Source organism: Anomalospiza imberbis, chromosome 4 (genome assembly GCF_031753505.1).
Source record: "Anomalospiza imberbis isolate Cuckoo-Finch-1a 21T00152 chromosome 4, ASM3175350v1, whole genome shotgun sequence".
NCBI classification, from domain to species: Eukaryota; Metazoa; Chordata; class Aves; order Passeriformes; family Viduidae; genus Anomalospiza; species Anomalospiza imberbis.
Genome location: NC_089684.1, coordinates 14000932 through 14020198, shown reverse-complemented (window position 1 = coordinate 14020198; position 19267 = coordinate 14000932).

Genomic DNA, 19267 nt, shown 5'->3' with positions numbered 1-19267 from the left:
CTTCTCAGTAGCTAAAATTTATCTAAATCCCAGAAAATATTTGATCTCGTATAGATCTCTAAACCTTTAATTTAATAAAAATTCAGAAATTTCAAGTCCTAACCTGAAATTCTAAGGTTACATGTGTTTTTGTCTTGATTTGCTCTGAGTTTTTTTTGCTTGTAAATCCAGAAAATTAAGCCACTGTGGTGTCTTTGACTGTTTAAACAGAATAATAAGAAAAATAACCTATTCAGCATTAGGTGAGAAAATTAATAAAATCTGTCTCTTATCATTAAGCAAGATAAGTGCTACCTGCCAGTAGAATCCTGTGAGTAGCCCCTACATAGATAGGGAACTATTAGTCCAGGATGAAAGTGGGGATCAACACCTCATGGGCATTTGGGGCTTCAGAGGTTTATATAAAGTCAAGGAAAATTATTAAATAAGACTAATAATTTGACTGTGGGGAGACACAAGACACAATTAAAAAACCCCCAAAAGAATATGGTAAAAAGCATTTCAGCATGTCTTCAAAATAAATGTCAAGCAAAAGAAATAGCACAAGCCTTTATGGGTTTCTATTATATTGCAGAATATCTTATTTGTATTATACTTTTTAATGATTACATGTCTTTTGAGAAGGAACCTAACAACCATAATGGCATTTTAAGTGCTATTCATTTACAAAAGTGAGAAATAAAGGCAGTTAGGGTTGAGACTTCTCACAGTGCTGCGCCTATATTTTCTGTGTAGACAGGTGCATATTTAACACCATCAAAGTACAGATAATCCCACAGCTGTCTTTTAACTGAATGCTACAAGTTATTTTCCAAAAAATCTCTGTTAACCTCTTCTAATTAATCAAATTGACTTTTGAGATTGCTAATTTGAAAATATCCTGAGTTATTCTGAACCTGTAAATGTTTTAAATACTCTTACTAATCTGCAGAGGATCTGAGTGATTAGCAAAAAAAAAAAAAAGGAAGAATTCTGTTGGAAGTTTCAAGACTTAGTTTTTACTAACCAAGAGCTAAACACACCATAAAATTAAACTCTGCAATAGGCAAAATCTTCATTAGTCACCTATGTTATCAGGAACATGGCCGGTTTCTATCACAAAGCAAATTATTTTACATGATACCACTAGTGTCCATAATTGCAGAGAAAATGTCCTGACTCTTTTTCCTTAGAAGATGTTTGGAACTGAAACAAGAGTGATACGTGGTGGAGTTAGATCAGACTTTCAAGTTATGTGGATGACTACCAATCTACAAACTTTCAAATAAACTTCAAAATAATCAGCAAATTGGGAAGCTCCAGCTATATACAAAGATAATATTGTTCTTATTAGTATTACCTTAGATATCAAAAGTATAAAAAAAGAGGATCTATAATTTCTTGGGCTGTTACAATCACCAAAGACTCCTCTTGCCAACGCAACTTCACCTCCTACCAGCTGACTTAGCTATTTGACATATTTGTAGGGAGGGCAGATGCAGTTCTTGGTGAGCGTCAAGAACAAGTTTTAGAAGTCTGACCTACTGAACTAATTACAAAATTGGTTTAGTGGTTTTAATCAGAAATTACAAGTGGGTTGAGGATTTTAATGTATCCACACTAATGTTTGGGATGTTCAGATTATAGTGTTTTCTAAATAGATACTTAAGTCAATAAGAGGGCAGACGTTTAAGATTTCTTTTGGCTAAGAGACTGCTTCTTAACCATGCTCCTGACTTGAGATACTTTGGCTCGTGTCCACTAAAGTTTTCAAGTAAGATAAAAATCTAAAGTTCTCATAATCTGCACTTGACAGAAAGAGAAATAAATATGGAAGTGAACCAAAATGAGCAGATGGGAGAAATTCCTGCCATAATTCCTCCTCTCCTGGGTTCACTTGTCGCTCTTTTATCTCTTTCCTGAGATTTTACTGAGTGGAATACATTTAGTTTCTTCATTCTAGAAGTTGCAAATATTTACTTATTTACTTTAAAGTAAAACATCTCAAAAAAATTAAGCAGATTTGGGAGTGATGTTTCAGGAGAAACCTGGCGGTTATGTTGTTTTGCACCAAAAAAGCCCCAAACAACCACAGCAACAGCAATTCCAGCCACGCAGTGTTTCCAGTTCCTGACATCTACAAGGAAAGCTAAGTAGCTTGCATGATAGATTTTTCAGATTTCATTTGGATTGGTCATAAAATGACTATTTCTGAACCTCATACCATTTTAGTAAAGTAGTGCATTTGTTCCACTTTTATACAGAGCAAATAATTTCCGTGTTGTACAGTTATAACCCACTAGAGTGATTCTGTAGATTAATACAGAACATTAAGCTAAAGTACAACAAGCTTTGTCTTTTGAAAGGTTTGACACTGAATATATATGCACTTAGTATCTGAGAATTAATAAATTAAGGCTTCTTTTTAAAAGTGAGCAGTTACAGGCACATTGAGCTCCACTATTCTCAGTCATTGCATTTCTACAATGTAATTTCATTTCTACAGCTGAAATGTTACAGTCTGCATTCTCAGTTAACATTGCCAGAGAGAAACTGAAGACAATTTCAGGTATGTCCTGTCAAAGCTTCTGTGGTTTTGGTTACTTGATGCTGCAGGAGAGAACTTGCATATACACTGCTTTCATCAGTTCTCGCTCAGTCATTGCACAAAGTAGTTCTTTTCCTCTCTAGGCAAAGAGACCTGTCTGTTACTCTGATTTAAAGTGGACATCTACAAATAGAAGAATTTGATCTACAGGGAAGTTATAAAATCATTTCAGTGCACAACCTATCAAACTCTTAAGCATTCATATTTCAGCTTCTCTCCCCTTTGTGCTGTATTTCATTTAACCAACATAAACATTTCTTATGATAGGCAGAGAGAAAATTGGGGAAAAAGAGCCTGAATTTCTTAGTTATGACAGCATGGAGGTTGCACACTGTTCCATGCCCATTGTTTTTCATGTTTATCAGTATAAATTCAATGGTTTCTTATTCCCCACCGTATGTTTTTTAGTAAATTATTCTCTTTCCATTCAGCCTTAGACTACTAACTCCTTAGGACAGCCAAAAGCCTTTGAATTTCTTCTGCATTGTTTAATCTATGAGCTATTGCTGAGACCACTGAAATGTGTTGCAGCAAAAATTTTCAGATGAGTTATTCATACCATATTACACTGTGTATCTAAATGCAATCTTCTCTAAAAAAGAAAAGAAAAATATATCATTTTCTTAAGGAAGAATTTAGAAATAAATTTCAAGCTTTCTTACGCATTTTGGGGGTTGGGAAACAAAAAAGTATTTTTCTAAAGTAGTTAGTAGGGTGGTTTTTTTTGTCCATATACCTGATTAAAATCTTGGTGATTATAGAAATTAAAATATTGGAGCTGAGTAGGCCATAAAAATAACATACCTTCTTCTTATCCCTCAGTAGCCTCATTTTATGTTCTGGCATGTATCTTTGTGAAGTGCCAAAATCTCAGCTTGCTGAATGCAGGCTGATGGTAGTTTCTACATCTTCAGTTATGTCAAATGTAGAGAAAAAAGAGGAAACAGTTTGAAAATGTTAACTAGTCGTAATATTAGAACTACAGAAAGACTTTGCAAAGACACAAGCTTTTTAAATTTCAGCCCAAATCACAAAAGTTATCACTGTACTCTAGGAAAAAGTACTGTTACTTTGGGTTATCCATACATACACATTTTATGTGTCAGAAGGGCATTTCTTTGTCAGAGTTAATGTTACTACCTTCAAACAGATCTGTCTCCAGGAACATCACTAAGGACATGTCTAGCAGACAGCAACACATTGTAAAGACTTGGAAAAAAGGAGAAGCAAAAGGAGAAGCACTGTATGTGAAGTGATTACTAATCTCTACTATTGAAATACATTTTTATACATGTGTACAATAGCCAAGATCAAGACTCCTGGCTGTGGTTTACATCATCTTGTCATTTTTATGACAGAAAGACACCTAAAGCAAGAAGATGACTGAGGTGGCTCCCACTGATTTTAACTAGAATCATTCCAGCATTGTCATATATTTTTTGGGGACTTAATAAAAACAGCAGTTACACGACTGAACTGCAGGATACATCATTTACAACAAATTTGGCTTGTTTAAATTTTACTTCTGAAGGTGCAGAAAATATTGTTTTAATCATCATTATTTCTTATAGGTTTATGTTTCTTATTAGTTTATTAATCCTTCCATATGGATTTCTTAAATGTAAAGACTGAGCAGACAAGTGCCCTGAAAACTACAGATTTTCCTTGGCAAATGTTTCTTCTTTCAAGACTTCATCACTATGGGAAGCCTATAGGTGTGTTATTTAAGCCTCTGTATGCTTAATTTTCCTCTTTTTCCCCTTTGTTCAGCATCACCTGCCTAATGTTCAGTGTCTTTTCAAAACACTCCTCTTAACTGCCCACTGGCCCCACTATAAATATCATAATATCAATATGGGGATTGATAACTGTGTACATGAATCTCTAAGCATGCCATCAGAGTGGCCAGCTTTGGGGACATGCATTATGAGCTGCTCTAAGGTCAATAGGCAGTAAAGTCTTCTGAGCATTCTCCACAGGAGATTAGAATCAATTTCTTGACTAAATAAATACTCAGCCAAACTGCAGCTGACAGACAGAAGCAGTAAAATGTGAAAGTGAAGGTCAGCACCCTGGATAAAATCTTTTACATGGTGATCAGACAGGCCTCAGCAGGAAATAGCCAACTATGACAGATAAGGTGGCCTTAGCAGGAGCATTGGCAGTGAGTGATTCCTGTGTCAAAGCCTACACCTGCCAGGAGGGGAAAATCAAAGTGGGGTCTCTGCATCATTTTTCTAGTTGAAACAGACATTGGTAAGGAGGAAGCAAAAAACTTGTTCTTTTTGAAGTCTAAGGGTCAAACAATAAATATTTGTTAACTATAGAACTTGTTTGGAAATCTGACATAAAATGTCCTGTGATAACTTTTAACAATAATATAAAAGTACTTAAAAACAGTCAAATTTGCAAACAGTAAAATAAACATGAAATAAACATGATAATGGAATTGAATTTTTCTCCATAGGGAGCAACAACTAGCATATTTGGAGAGAATTTCTGAAAGTAGATATACTGCTGGACTCATACATTTTCTTTCCACCTTAGAAAAATATTTTCTTTAATAATCTTGATTTTATTTCATTTCATTGGAAATTTTACAAACCTTATAATATGCTACTTCTAGTGGTATAGGAACACATTTTTCTGAGAGTTTTGCCACAAAAGCACTTAGTTTTTCTGACACATTAAGAATGAGGGAGCTCCCAGCTCTTGCTTCTGTGGGAACCAGAATAAATATTTCATCCCAGTGGAATACAATTTCCCAACAAAGCAACCTGTGAAATCTAAGAAAAAATAAATTTAAAAAATCATAACTTTTTATGATCTCAGACACTTTATTAAAAAAATGCTAGTCAAAAGAATTCATACACATTTGAATTTTTAAACAGTGTAGAGGAACAGACAGTAAAATTTCCAGCTACACTGTTCAATCAAAAAAGCATGTTCAACAGAAGAGTCCATTCTATTTTAGTCTCTTCCTTCTGTTCTTAGTTAATTAAGATTATAGGCATTTAAAAAATTATGGGAAAATTATTTAAAATCAGTAATATATTTGGATTATATGTATATATAAACACATATGTCAGCAGCAGGTTGCTAGCCTCCTAAGGTTAAATTTTAGGAAAACACATTCTACCACAGGAGACAGGCCTCCATAAACATGTCCAAGATGAAGAGTAAATGTTTTTTCATTAAAAACAATGTAACCTAAAGTTCATAATTTCTCATCTATGTTTTATAAATGCCACTAAACTTGTATTTCTCACTGTGCCTATTTCTCTTTTCTTTCTGATTTCAGTTATATTTGGGTGTTCAGATTTCTTAATATACTTAATCTTTTTATATCTCCTTTTAAAATTTATCTTACTTTTTCTTTCATGGCTTTCTAATGTTTTTTCAAATTACCAGTCCCTTCAAAGCCCATTAGGTAGATCAGGTTGCATATTTGAATTCATATTAATGACTATTTAACAATTCTGCCACTTCAAACTTTTTTAAAATTCATTCTTTTCACACAGAAGAACTTCAACTTCCTTACAAAGGATCTATTTTATAACTACAAGAATTAAGTGGAAAATGATTCTATGAAATTAATTTTTTTTAAAGCAAACATTCATACAATCAACGTGATAGAATTACAATGTAGGAAAGATTCTACTACTTAGCTTTGGATCTCACACAGATTTACAATATTTCATAAATCATAGGAAATTTTTTACATTGTGTTTTTTCCTTATTTTCCAAATGCAGGTCACAGCTGGTTCTGAAGGAAAGGTATGATCTGATTATTTAATGATTCCCTGATAGGGATGACTAATTACATCCTTCTGTAGAGTGCTCCAGTCTCTCCTTTGGAGTTATTATTTATAGAGACAGTACAGACTCTAGTCAAACTAAAAGGCTTTTCTCTAGTCAATAAAAATGTTTAGAATCAAACCAGAATTGCCTTTGTTTCTTTTTGACTGTTCCTTCTCTGGAGATCTTTTCCTAAAGTTACCCCGCATCGGAATGAACTTTCTCAGAAGCATCTTCTGTTTTCACCTTGAAAGAATTCAAAAAGATTTCTCTTGGAAACACTGACATCAGACATTATGATATAAAAGACAATCTAATTCCCCCCCCCCCCCCCCCACAAAGATGTTTAACTCCTTTGGCACATTTTTTTTGTTTATCCTTCCAACCCATCCTCAGCTTGTCCACAGCTTTGCCTGATCTTCCAAGCCATCCTAAGCACTTGGCTATCCCGGCTCTTTGTAAATCACTTAGCTGGAACAGTCTGTATCCTGGCTAATCCTCCTATGATTCTCATCCAAACACATTAATCATAATAATATAGCAGCTATCCTTGCTCCTTTCTATTGCATTGTTTACCAGAAAGACAATCAAAGGAGTAAGATCCTTCTCTTCCCAGAATCTTTTGCTGTGAGTCATTTGTTCTGAACATGAGAGATCCTGGATTCTTTAAATTGCATAAGTGAAATATGATTAGTCTGCATGCCCTTCTATCATGCTTTTTCCTAGGCTAGTTTTTAAGGCTATGCAGAGGCTGTTTTGTTTGATAATGCCAGGTCTAAGTGGCTTAAAACTGACAAACACCAAGTCACAAATAAAAGCAGGACTTTGTCATTGTACTCCTCAGCATTGTGACTCCCTAGAAATGGATGGACAGCTATCTCTGAGAAAGCCATTGGCAATGCTGATATGCTTGTTTGTGCTACAGAAATGATAGAAGCAGGAGAGGTACTTAACCTGGACTGGTAATCACAGCAATCAGCACTGACTAGAGTCAGTCTGTAGGAAATACCAGTATAAGGATGTGAGTGAAACCCTGTTCTTCACTACACGGGGATGAGTAATTCTGTGTAGAGCCTAAAGACAGATATAATGCTCAGAAAGAAGCTGCCTCATGCCTTTTCATGAAGTGGTGGTGGTGCATTTGCTGCCTAATCTCACTCTTGTCTAGGTGATTATGATATTTGACTGTGAAGGATGTCCTGAATATCAAGACCTTTTATCTTCATATATGAATTTAATGTCTAATGAGTCTCTCTACTGTTTCTTTTTAGTTCCCATCACTCAGGCAATCTGGGCTACACAATCCTCCACTTCAAATTGAGGAGCAGGATGGCTTACTTCTTAGGATCCTCTTACCATGATCCTGCCACATGGATTTTTGCTGAAAATGCAAAACCAAAGTTTGACAAGATACTGAAGTTACAAGATCAAGCTTCTTTTACAGAACTGTGAGTCACTTCCTATAGTGTATGTCAATTATGATTCAAGAACACTGTGACAATTCAGATTCTGGATATACTTAAGCATGGTGATGATCTGCTTCTGGTTTTTAAGAGAATCAAACAACCAACCATATTTTGTCTTTTCAACCAGCTATCTCAAGGCAAGAACATTTCTAGCTGAGTATATAAAGTCCTGTTTTTTTTCATAAGGGAATTTCCTTTTTCTTTCTTCTCCCCTTCAAAAATGTAGATATTTCATAGTCTATCTAAAATCTGAAACAGCTTAAGAGGAGGTAGGACCTGGGGTTTCTGCCTTCCCCAAATTTATATCTCTGAATTACTCTTCTAGTGAGCTTTGACTTGGGAAAGGCAATATCTAGAACTACATTTGAAAAAAAAATATTAAAAACTGACAGATAAATCTGCAAAATAAAAGAAAACAATGTCCCAGCACTCCTCCTAAAATATAATTGGAATATATTAGTCAAACAGTCTTCTGTTATATAGTCATTTCATGGTTGTAAGAAAGGAGGGGGGGGAGGAAAAAGAAGGAAGGTAAAATATAATATGGTCATGTTATCTGAAGGAAATAATATTATGCAAACATTTAGGAAAACGTTTTTCTGAAATATAAGGAATAGATGTCCTATATGGTAATGCAGGTTTTTTATTTTGCAGCATGATAAAATTGTTTAACAGATGTAGGCATGTATAACAGATGTTGCTATGCATTGTCCTTGATTTATACGATGGGTAAATTCCCTAAGCAAGGCATATATGTGTCATGTCCAGTGGAGAGGAAAATACCCCTGTAGCTTGCTCAAGATAGGAAGAAAACAGATTTAAATGAAATTTGCATTTTTGTTTTTTCATTTCATACTTACTAGAAGCACTGATATTACGAGATGTTGATATTTATTAGAAAAATGTACCTAAATATATATTGGAGACTTGATGGTGTTGCACTATTCTACTGTATTTTCGATTATATTAAGTGCAATTAATCTCCATATAAACTGTCTTGACATAATCTCACTTTTGAAAGTGCGTTGTGAGTTTGCTCTTCCTGTCAGTGCTTACATTAGTATGTATTACTTAGTGGAATACATAATGTCTACGAAAATTTTAACCTTCCTAATAATTACACTGATATAAAAATATGACAGTGAAAATAGATTAAAGACAATTACTAAAGCCAGTTATTTTTAGGTGGTAGTTCAGGTCCTGTTTTCAGATTTTCACTTATTCTCCGGTGAGGAGCTCAGAAAAAGAAACCTAGTATTTAATGTAATTATTTTTTATCATGAAATTGGCAATCAAGACACTACATATAGAAAATCATAGAATATCTCAAGCTGGAAGGTATCCATAAGGACCATAGAGTCCAACCTTGATTCTCATAGGACTACCTAAAGAATAAACACTGAGATATCATTATGATCAACACAATTTCAGTAGAGTAGGTCATATGAAGTAGTAGAAAAAGAAATTGCATTACACATGAAAAATAAACCAACTTGTTCTGTATCAAATTTTCCAGATTCTCTTTCCTTGTCTAAGCAGCAGGCACAAATAAAAAGGCAGTTTGCAACACACACACTCAACTACTGCACAGAGGTACAACACACAAGACAGTAATAACTTGATAGCCCTTTATGCACCTTTTACATCCCTTTCTGATTATCTAGAGTGCTTTCAGAGGACATACCCAAATATTTCAGAAACAATTCTTCTTCAAAATTTCTGTTTTTATTTTCAGTCATAACATCAAATATATTTTCTTTTCCTCTTGTGTTTTAGAGATATTGTAGTTATAGAATAGTTTGAAAGCAACTTTATTCTTAAATTTCTTTATGTGGATAAAGTGAAGTGCTTCTTGGTAGACTGTTTTACTGAATCCCAAATTTTATTACGCATATAATCTGTCTGAATTCTGGATCTTTAATAGATTTCTAGATGTATACTATATATCATTACTAGATTTCTAGAACTGAGAGATCTCTGAGGATTAAAGTATTCAAAGCAATCTGCAAGAGGTTACTAACACAACAGCTTTAAAAAGAATGCTTAGGAATTCCTGTGTAAAAGGCATTCCTCATCTGTATTTCCTTATGGTTTAGGAATTCCTGTGTAAAAGACATTCCTCATCTGTATTTCCTTGTGGTAGCACCATACAGCTTAATGTATGGCCAAAACCTGTTAAGAACTCAATCCCAAAAACCCCACAAGCTATTTTAGGCAATATTTTCAGTCCTTAAGTCTTTTTTTTTTTTTAATTTATTTAATTAGAAAACGAATAGGGGTTTTATGAGATAAATTAAACCTAATTTAGCTATACTTTTGAGGATTGCCATATGGTATCAATAAATAATTTCTCAGTAAGGTACTGCTATCCCTTAAAATAGATAAACATATGTCAGTGTATTGGGTTTGCATGGCAAGAATTTGGTAGCAGGGGGCTGCAGGAGTGGCTTCTGTGAGAAGCTGCCAGAAGCTCCTCCCATGTCTGATGGAGCCAACACCAGCTGGTGCCAAATCAGACCCACTGCTGGCCAAGACTGAACTCATCAGCAATGGTGGCAGCACCTCTGGGACAGCAGAGTTATGAAGGGAAAAAGAACTGCTGCATAAGAGCAGCCAGGAGAAAGGAGTGAGAGTGTGAAACTGCCCTGAAGACACCAAGGTCAGCGCAGAAGGAGGGGCAGGAGGTGCCCCAGACACTGGAGCTGAGATTCCACTGCAGCCCATGAGGAAGACCATGCTGAGGCAGGATGTTCCCCTGCAGTCCATGGAGATCTACCAGGGAGCAGAGATTGCCTGCAGCCTGTGAAGGAACCCCTCGCTGTGCAGGTAGATGCCCACACATCGCAGGTGCCTGTGACCTGAGGGAAGACAAGACCGGTGTATGCACCTGGCAGGGACCTCTGACCCTGTGGAGACAGGAGCCTAAACTAAGGCAGTTTTGCTGGCAGGAATATTCCCCATGTGGGGCACTCATGCTGGAGTGGTCTTTACCTGAAGGACTGCACCCTATGGAAGGGATGCACACTAGAGCTGTTTGTGAAAAACTATAGCCTGTGGGAAGAACTCACATTGGAGTTGTTCACAGAGGACTATCTCCTGTGGGAGGGACCTACTGGGTCAGGAGATAAGCATGAGGAGTCCTCCCCCTGATGAGGAAGGAGCAGCAGAGACAATGTGTGATGAACTGACTGCAGCTCCCATTCCCCATTCCCCTGTGCTGTTGTGGGGAGGAACTAGAGAAAATTGGGAGTGAAGCTAAGCCTGGGAATAAATAGTTAGGGGGAAGGTGTTTGTAAAATTTGGGCTCATTTCTTATTATCCTAATCTGATTTGATTGGCAATAAATTAAATTGACTTGCCCCCAAGTTGAGGTTCTTCTACATGTGGTAGTAATCCCCAAGTGACCTTTCTCAGTCCTTACTTACTCACAAGCCTTTCATTACATTTTCTCTTCCCTGTCCATTTGAGGAGAGGACTGACAGAGCAGCTTTGGTGGGCAACCATCACCCAGCCAAGGCCAAACCACCAAAGTCCATATTAAATCCATATCATTCCACTCTGAAATATATTCATAACAATTAACCTCCATCAGCTGACTGGTGATGGCTTCATCACACAGCTGATCACGGATATCTTTTGGATATATATGCCATGAGGAGCATAGCTATATTCTGCTATTACATTAATGAAAATTTTCCTACCTACATCAGAGTCCAGCTTTTTAGACTTCAAGATTCCAGCGAAGGCCTTTTGGTCACAGCAGGTGTCCACAGCATCATTAGTTGTCCTGAGAGAAATGGCTCTTGGAGAAAAATTAAAAAATAATTAAATAATTTCATTTTACAATAGCACAATAGTGAGGTAAAATAAAAAATAAGAAAAAAAATCCTTTCAATAACGCTTTTATTCTTAAAAACATTTAGAATCTGAGAAAGGGGTTGTTGTTTTGCTGGAAACGACAACAGAAAAGTTTTGTCAGGTTATCCTTTTACTTGGATTTATAATCCATCTGGAGAAGGCTTAACACACTTTACAGACAGTTCATTTTACTTTTGAGCCTTTTTAAGTCATCCCTGGCTGAGAATATTTGAACAAGTGTGGCCAGAGCTTGTTCTCAGAGCTGGATGTAAAGCAAACACCATTTCTGCTTCAGCTGTACTATCCATTCCATGAAACAATCAACGACAAGGTGAGAGACGGAATTAGAATTCAAGTCCACTTCCAGAGTCTCTTTCTCTGAGCATCATTCGCCAACTCTTTGATGCTATACATGAGCCTCAGCATAGGCTAGAAGCAGTGAATCTGTTGTGGTGGCTTATGACAAATTGAACAGCTTGGATATGATTTCAGAATGGGAACTTCTTTTTATAACTGTGCCTTCTTTTTCACTTCTACTGTGGCAGCACAGAGTGAACCTTTACATAAGAAATCACATAATTTCAGTAAACCTATAACTTTTTATAAAATCTTTATGCTCAATACTTATTTTAGTTTTGGTAACTAACACTGTTATTGATTTCTAGAACTGGAAAGCTATTAGTTGTTTTTTGTTTGTTTTGAGGTCTTTTTATCCCTGCAGGCCCACTGGGAACGCTGTATTTTACCATCTACATTCCGTTCCATGTACAACTATTGTTTATGGCTTCCTATAAAGAATTACTTTCTACACTTAGGGGAAGAGATAGGTCAGATGCATTTCAGAGAAACAAGAGCTTAGAAAAAGACACTTTGTAGGGTCAGAAAAGAAAATACTGTAATCAGCATACTACTGCTGTTGCTGTATATCTGACCTCTGCCAAACTTGCAGCACCCAACTGAAAACTCTGCAGCCTAAAATATTTATTCTCCACAATGATGTTTTTTTCAGTTTAAGTACTGAAATTTATTTTATTTTTTACCAGAAGTGTGAGAAAAGTGGTATTTAATGTTTTAAAGTGTAACACATTCTAAGTTACATGTTGAAAATGTAATGCTAGATTGACTGAAATCCCCTTTTTTATGAGCTATCCCATGTCAGTAAACTTTATTCAGAATTGTCTAAACTGTGATCATTAAAAAGCCAGCATCAGAGGCAAGGAGATCAGGAATAGAAGCACGCATATGTACCTACAATGCTACAATACAACCAGTCACTATTAATCAAAGAATAATAGAATTGTAGAAACATAGAATGGTTTGGTTTGGAAGGTATTTTCAAGATCATGTAGCTCAAATCCCCCTGCTGTGGACCTGGTCCACCATACCAGCTTTGTCAGAGCTTCATCCAGCCTGGCTTTAAACACTCCCACAGATGGGCATCTGCTCTGGGTAGCCTGTTCCAGTGTCTCATCACCCTCAGAGTAAATTTCTTTCCAATATCTAAAGTTATTCTCTTTCATTTTGAAGCCATTTGCCCTTGTTCTGTTACTACATACTCTTGTAAAAAACCTCTCTCCATCTTTCCTTTCTGCAACTTGACCTTCAGATACTGGAAGGTCACAATTTGGTCATCCCTAAGCTTTCTCTTTTTCAGGCTAGACAAACCCAATTCTCTTAACCTTTCCTTTAAATATATTTTAAGTCCAGGTTTCCCATATTTTAAACAATGTGCAGAATTGCTGTTCCCTACTGATGACTATCTGCTCTATTAGCAGTAGATATGCTACTGCAGAAAGCACTTACAAATGCTGATTAAGGTGTTGCTGTACCCTTTACTACAACTGAAACACTTCTAAGAAGGAGACATGTCCCTGCAGCAGCTGTAATAATCTATTCATGATGACATGTTAGCTCTATTTGCATTTATCAGCATCAAAGATCTTTTCATTATATTCATAGTAACAATGCTAAATTTCATTTTTCATCTGCTCTTCTATAGATTAAGATTTGCATCAACATTTAAAATTCTTAAAAGTGGAAGAAGGTGTTTAAACTGTCATCACCATAAATAAATCTATCATCCAACAGAAAGCCTGCAGTAAGGGCGAAGTATGACATAATTATTTCAAGAAAACTCTTCCAAAGGACCAACATACAGTCTTATCCAAAGTTTATTCCTGTCTTAAAGAAAAACTTACCTGCTTGGATAAACTTTGGAACCTTTCTGGACAAGATAAGTCTTCAAGACGATTTAATCTAAAATCTACTCTTTACTATATGAGCTTTCAAAAGGCTGTCAAAATTTATAGCTCACAGAAATAAGACATAACAGGACTTCTATTAACATATCCAACAGAGAGCAAATTGAGTGACCCAAACACCATCACAGGGGCAGACTGAAAAATGCTTTCTGGTTGTCTGTATTTTGATAGGAAAAAATGATAAAATGTTCTATAACTCTCTTGGTCATCTTCATCTTTCCTGAGGAAAAAGGTATCTATGGGTGAAAACTGATTGCATTTATACTTCCTCGGAGAGAAGGAAGAGCAGTGTTAGTGACACAACTGGCATTCCATCCTAATCTCCAGCTCCATGTTAATTGACCTTTTCTGTGGTACAGTAGTTGCCATGGTAAAGCTTATCTGAATCCCTGTTACCCAAACCCTTTCTCTTTCTGTTTCTCCTTTCTTTCACTTTTCTACAAAATGTCAGCAATCTCTGATTTTTGCTTTATCTTTGAAAATGGAAAAAATGATCATAAATGAAAAAAAAAAAATCTCAGTTTTGTTCAAAGTTTTGGGCATGTGCAAGATGCTACATGCTGGAACCACTCTTGTCTAGTCATGAGATGCAGACCAATATCTCCTGTCACATATGTAATTACTTTTGGGTAATTTTTTAATGAGTTCTTCCATTTTCCACAAATAATAGAAGATTTATATAGTGACATGGAAATCGTCACACAGAATGAGACTCCTAAGAGGGAGTCTTAGCAATTAACAGTAGAAATTAGAAATTAACAGTAACATAAACAATATTCAGATTGTCAGTAAAATTATACATTTTATTTATTTCATTTAACTTATTCTGCTTCTGTCTACAACAATGACTTGAGATGGTTTTGATAATTGAGCCTCTCTGTAGTGAGTGTCCTTCAGTGACTGTCCTCCCAAACTGTGCATGACTAGTTATCTCCAAGTCTTATTTCAAGCTGTAACCATGTTTAAATTATTTAAAGGGAGACATATTCTAGAATATTAATATCTATTAAATTGTCAAAAAAAAAAAAGAAAGTAAGTATATTCTTTCCTTCACAGTATCTTTGTAGCCCTGCTTTGGATGTTTGATAACAGCTTTAGATCTTTCTTACTTTGTGGTGCCCAAACCTGCACAGAATATTGAAGGTGAGGCCACACCAGCACAGAGCAGAGAGGGACGATCCCCTCCTTCAACCAGCCAGTGAGGCCGTGCATGAAACATCCTAGAAATAAGGACTGTATTTTTAAGGAAGACCTTGTGAAATTAGCCTGAAGTTTAAAAGACTATTTTACAGAGTGCTGCATTGAATGATATAAACAGAAATATTGATTTTTGGTCTGCTTAGGAATTTCTGTTTTGAATATCACTCTGTATTGTAGAAGACGAACAAATTTGATGAGGCAGGTGGTAAAAACATCAGTGATATTTTAAAATATTGCCTTCCTCTACCATATTCATAACCTGTAACTTGGAACTCTTTGCATATCAGCAGGTTTTTAAACATTCTTCCAGCTGAGTGGTGGAAGACCTCCAAATGAAGGGCCAATCAGTGGCTAGTGTTTGAAGGGCCAAACTGTGGCTAGGTAACACCTTTAATTGACTCAGGATGTTATGTGGTGGATCAAATTTTTCTGAGATTACAAGAAATTTACTGAAAAATGAAGGTGAAAATGTGATTGTTTAATATTTTATCAAGAAACACATTTTTCAGAATATTCTCTGAATTACGTAAGTGAGAAATCCTACCACTTTTAAAGCAACTAAGAGGTGTACCCTGACTTTATTCACGAAACACCTTCTGATATAAAAGGCAGGGAAAGGAAGAAAAAGTACAAATGCAAAATATATTTCATAGACAAAACAGTTTGAGATAATTTTGATTGTTTATTATTTTTAATTAGAAACCACTGTTCTCAGTTAATCAACATGTAAAATTGTATTTCTATGAATATGTATCCTTTATAAATCTTTATGATTTCCTCCATTCTACTTGCATTCTACTTCAAATTTTTTTTGGTTGTCTTATTTTTCCCTTGGCTTATTCATGAAAGTCTGACACTGAAATTAATTTCAATCATCTAAAATATATGCTGTTCCAGGCATTTTAACAGCATGGAGAGAAACACTGTGTTTGAATTAGCATAGGGATAAAATCAACAAACCACCTAAAATATGCAATAAAGATTTTTCCAAGAAGCAAAGGAAGGGAAAATGGAGGAAAATGTTGTTTCATACCTTAACTTGTCATTTCAACTGGAAAACTTCAACCACTGATCAAAGTCACTAGTGCTATAACTTAGGTGGTACAGGTTGCACATAGATATGGTGTTTTACAACTAAGAAACATTCTTTAAAAAACATAATCTTTAAGACATGATAAATAATTTCTTCTTTTCTCTTTCTCCTATGGTATGTTTCCAATACTTCACTTCATTCTAATCTGCCAGGAAAGCAGAGTTATTCTCTTAAGAGTAGGAAGTAGGGACTGGAATAACAAGCAGACTGAGTAGTGGTGTAATAAAATTTAAAAATCAAATTAAGCATTCCAACACAGAGATACTTGTCATCATCTTAAGAGTTTCTGTTACTCCTGCAAAAGGACCTAAATCCTTAGGGGATGGATTTGTTCACGACAAGTTTCTTCCAGTCTGAAGAAATTACCATGAGTGCAAATTGTTGGAATTTTCTCAAGTCCGAGCTGAAGTTTATATCAACAACATTACATCTGCACTATGAAACAGATATTTAATTAAATGTTGTTGCAAATATTAAATTATTGGAGCAATTTATATAATAATTATTATACTATAAAGTTATATATATATATATATAAATACACACACACACACAAATATATATATATATATATATATATATACATTTGATCCATATATCAAATAATGAATATATTATTATTCATAGAGAGAGTTTGGTTTCAAATGAAGCTGAGCTCAAGTACATGTGTAATAATAGTACTGATGTGAAACCTGCTTCACTCTGTTGTTCTGCTCTTTAGGGCTGAATTCCATTTTTTTAAATTATTCCACATACATATAACTTTCAATTTAAATGCCCACAAAGAAATTTTACACATTTTTTGGTGCATTTTCATCTTTGAATTTAAAAGTACTTTTACAAAAATTCAGGAAAATTTCTATGGCACTTAGTATTATCTCCTGGACTAAAACTTACATTATAATTTCTTTAAAACTATAATATATACTTACTAAGTATGTGTTCATTGATTTGTCCAGTATTTTCCAAACACTGTTAATATGCAAAAAAGTTAGAAAACAAAATAGATTCTCAGCCTCCCTCGAGTACTGATTATGAGAGGTTTCTAAGTCTCTCTGGAACTCTCATCCACACAGTCATGTTTGATAGTCACTGAGAGGATTTCATACTTCTCACCCCTATACATTCTGACTTTTACTGCACCCTAAGACAATAAATCCTACAGCTTGACTTTTATATATTTATGTTATATGAATGTTTGCTGTATTTATGTTATATATATTTTATATGAAACAATAATTCAATTTTTTTAAACTTTACTCCTTGTTGCATATATTTTACCATGCAAAACTGCATTTATATCTTCCTTATTCATCACAGTATTGATGCATTTTGGGAATAAGTCTTAAGTGGGAGAAAAATAGGAGCATTAATTTTTTTTTTCTACTTCTATAAATGTTATGTAAATAAAAATTATATTTGAAGATCAATGATATTGCTTATGTTTGTTATCAAGCTCATAGTGCAACCTAGAATTTTTAGATAATTATTCTTATCTATAAAAATTGATTTCTGATAAATATTATTTCTGGCAGAGATATTAGGAGAATAAATGTTGGAATTTCTAGGAGTTGTGGCAAAGATTATCAACACAGTATCATTTGGACAGCTGTCTATAATTTTGCTTTTCAACAAGAATAAACATCATTAAGTCCAAGCACCCACTGTACTTAGGTCACTGTAAAAGTATCATACACATACAATTTGTAAGGACTAGGTAGAGTCATTGTTTACCACATTCACCTGAACATGATAAATTAAAAGTATTGTGAAATAAGGATTCTGGGTTATCATAAGTCTTCAAAGTATTTTTTCCCCCAGAAGCAGTACCTGCTAAAGTGACATCTGAAAACATTCACAAGATGCTAAATAAATTGTCATTCAGATGAAAATACTAATTTTCAACATGCACTGACTAGTATCCTTTGACTTACACCTTCCTCAACGTTTAAAGACATTTACAATAAAGTTTTGTTTATTGCATTTCCAGTGCAGCATGTTACATATGATTTTGGGTTAATGTCCAATTATTTGTTAAAAAAAAAAAAAGAAGTAGTCAGTCTTCTGTTTTTATGTATGTACACATGTGTGTGTAGCAAACCAAAGGATGATACAAATATTCATCTGAAGTGTTTTTGCACGGATGAATGAATATGTTTGTTGACACACACAAGCACATTTGTCAGTTTCTGTGTAAAAATGTGAATGCCTGTGCATATATGATAATGAACTAATATATTTTTAAAGCATTTGCACAGATGTATAACAAGAAAGAGAAATATTTCATTCTAGGGCAGTTCACCACCACAACTATTCTTTTATTTCCCTGCATGAAATATTATTTTGTTGCAGAGAATAATGCATATTTGTAGTTAAAAATGATGTTTCTTTAAAAGGAATATAACTTCATTTTTGCAAGGTACAAAATCATCTGAATATAGGTGAAAATACCCTTAACATTCCCTCCTTCTCCCTTCAACACCCCCTCCCTCTCCCAATCCAAACAAAACAGAAACCTGTCAAAAAATAAGCACTCCATAAAACTAAATAAAATCAAAGTGATATGTCTGCCATGGGATGAAAGAGAGGGTGTAATAGTAGTTAAAGCATAATATGTTTAAGCCTGGGGATAAAGTGAAGTGCAGATGTGTCATTCCTTGAATAAAAATAAACTAATAGTTCAGCTATACAAGCATAACTGCAAGGATTTTAGAAGCAGGTAAGAACACATCAGTTTTTATTTGCCATCCAAGGTCTTATATCATAGTCTCTAGGTGATCCTTCTTTTGGATTAAGAAGTACTTTTACTCACAAGTCCTGTGAAGTATTCCAAGTGTAGGCCTTGTTCTTCTAATTAAGAAATATGAATTTGAAGCTTCTGTGTGTTCATTTGGGTTTTTTTTTTTGTTGGGTTTTTTTTTTTTTTTTCTTTTTTTTTTTTTATTTGCTTGTGTTTTCAACTCGCACAGGGCCACACACAGTGGTAAATCTTAGGTTCTGTGAA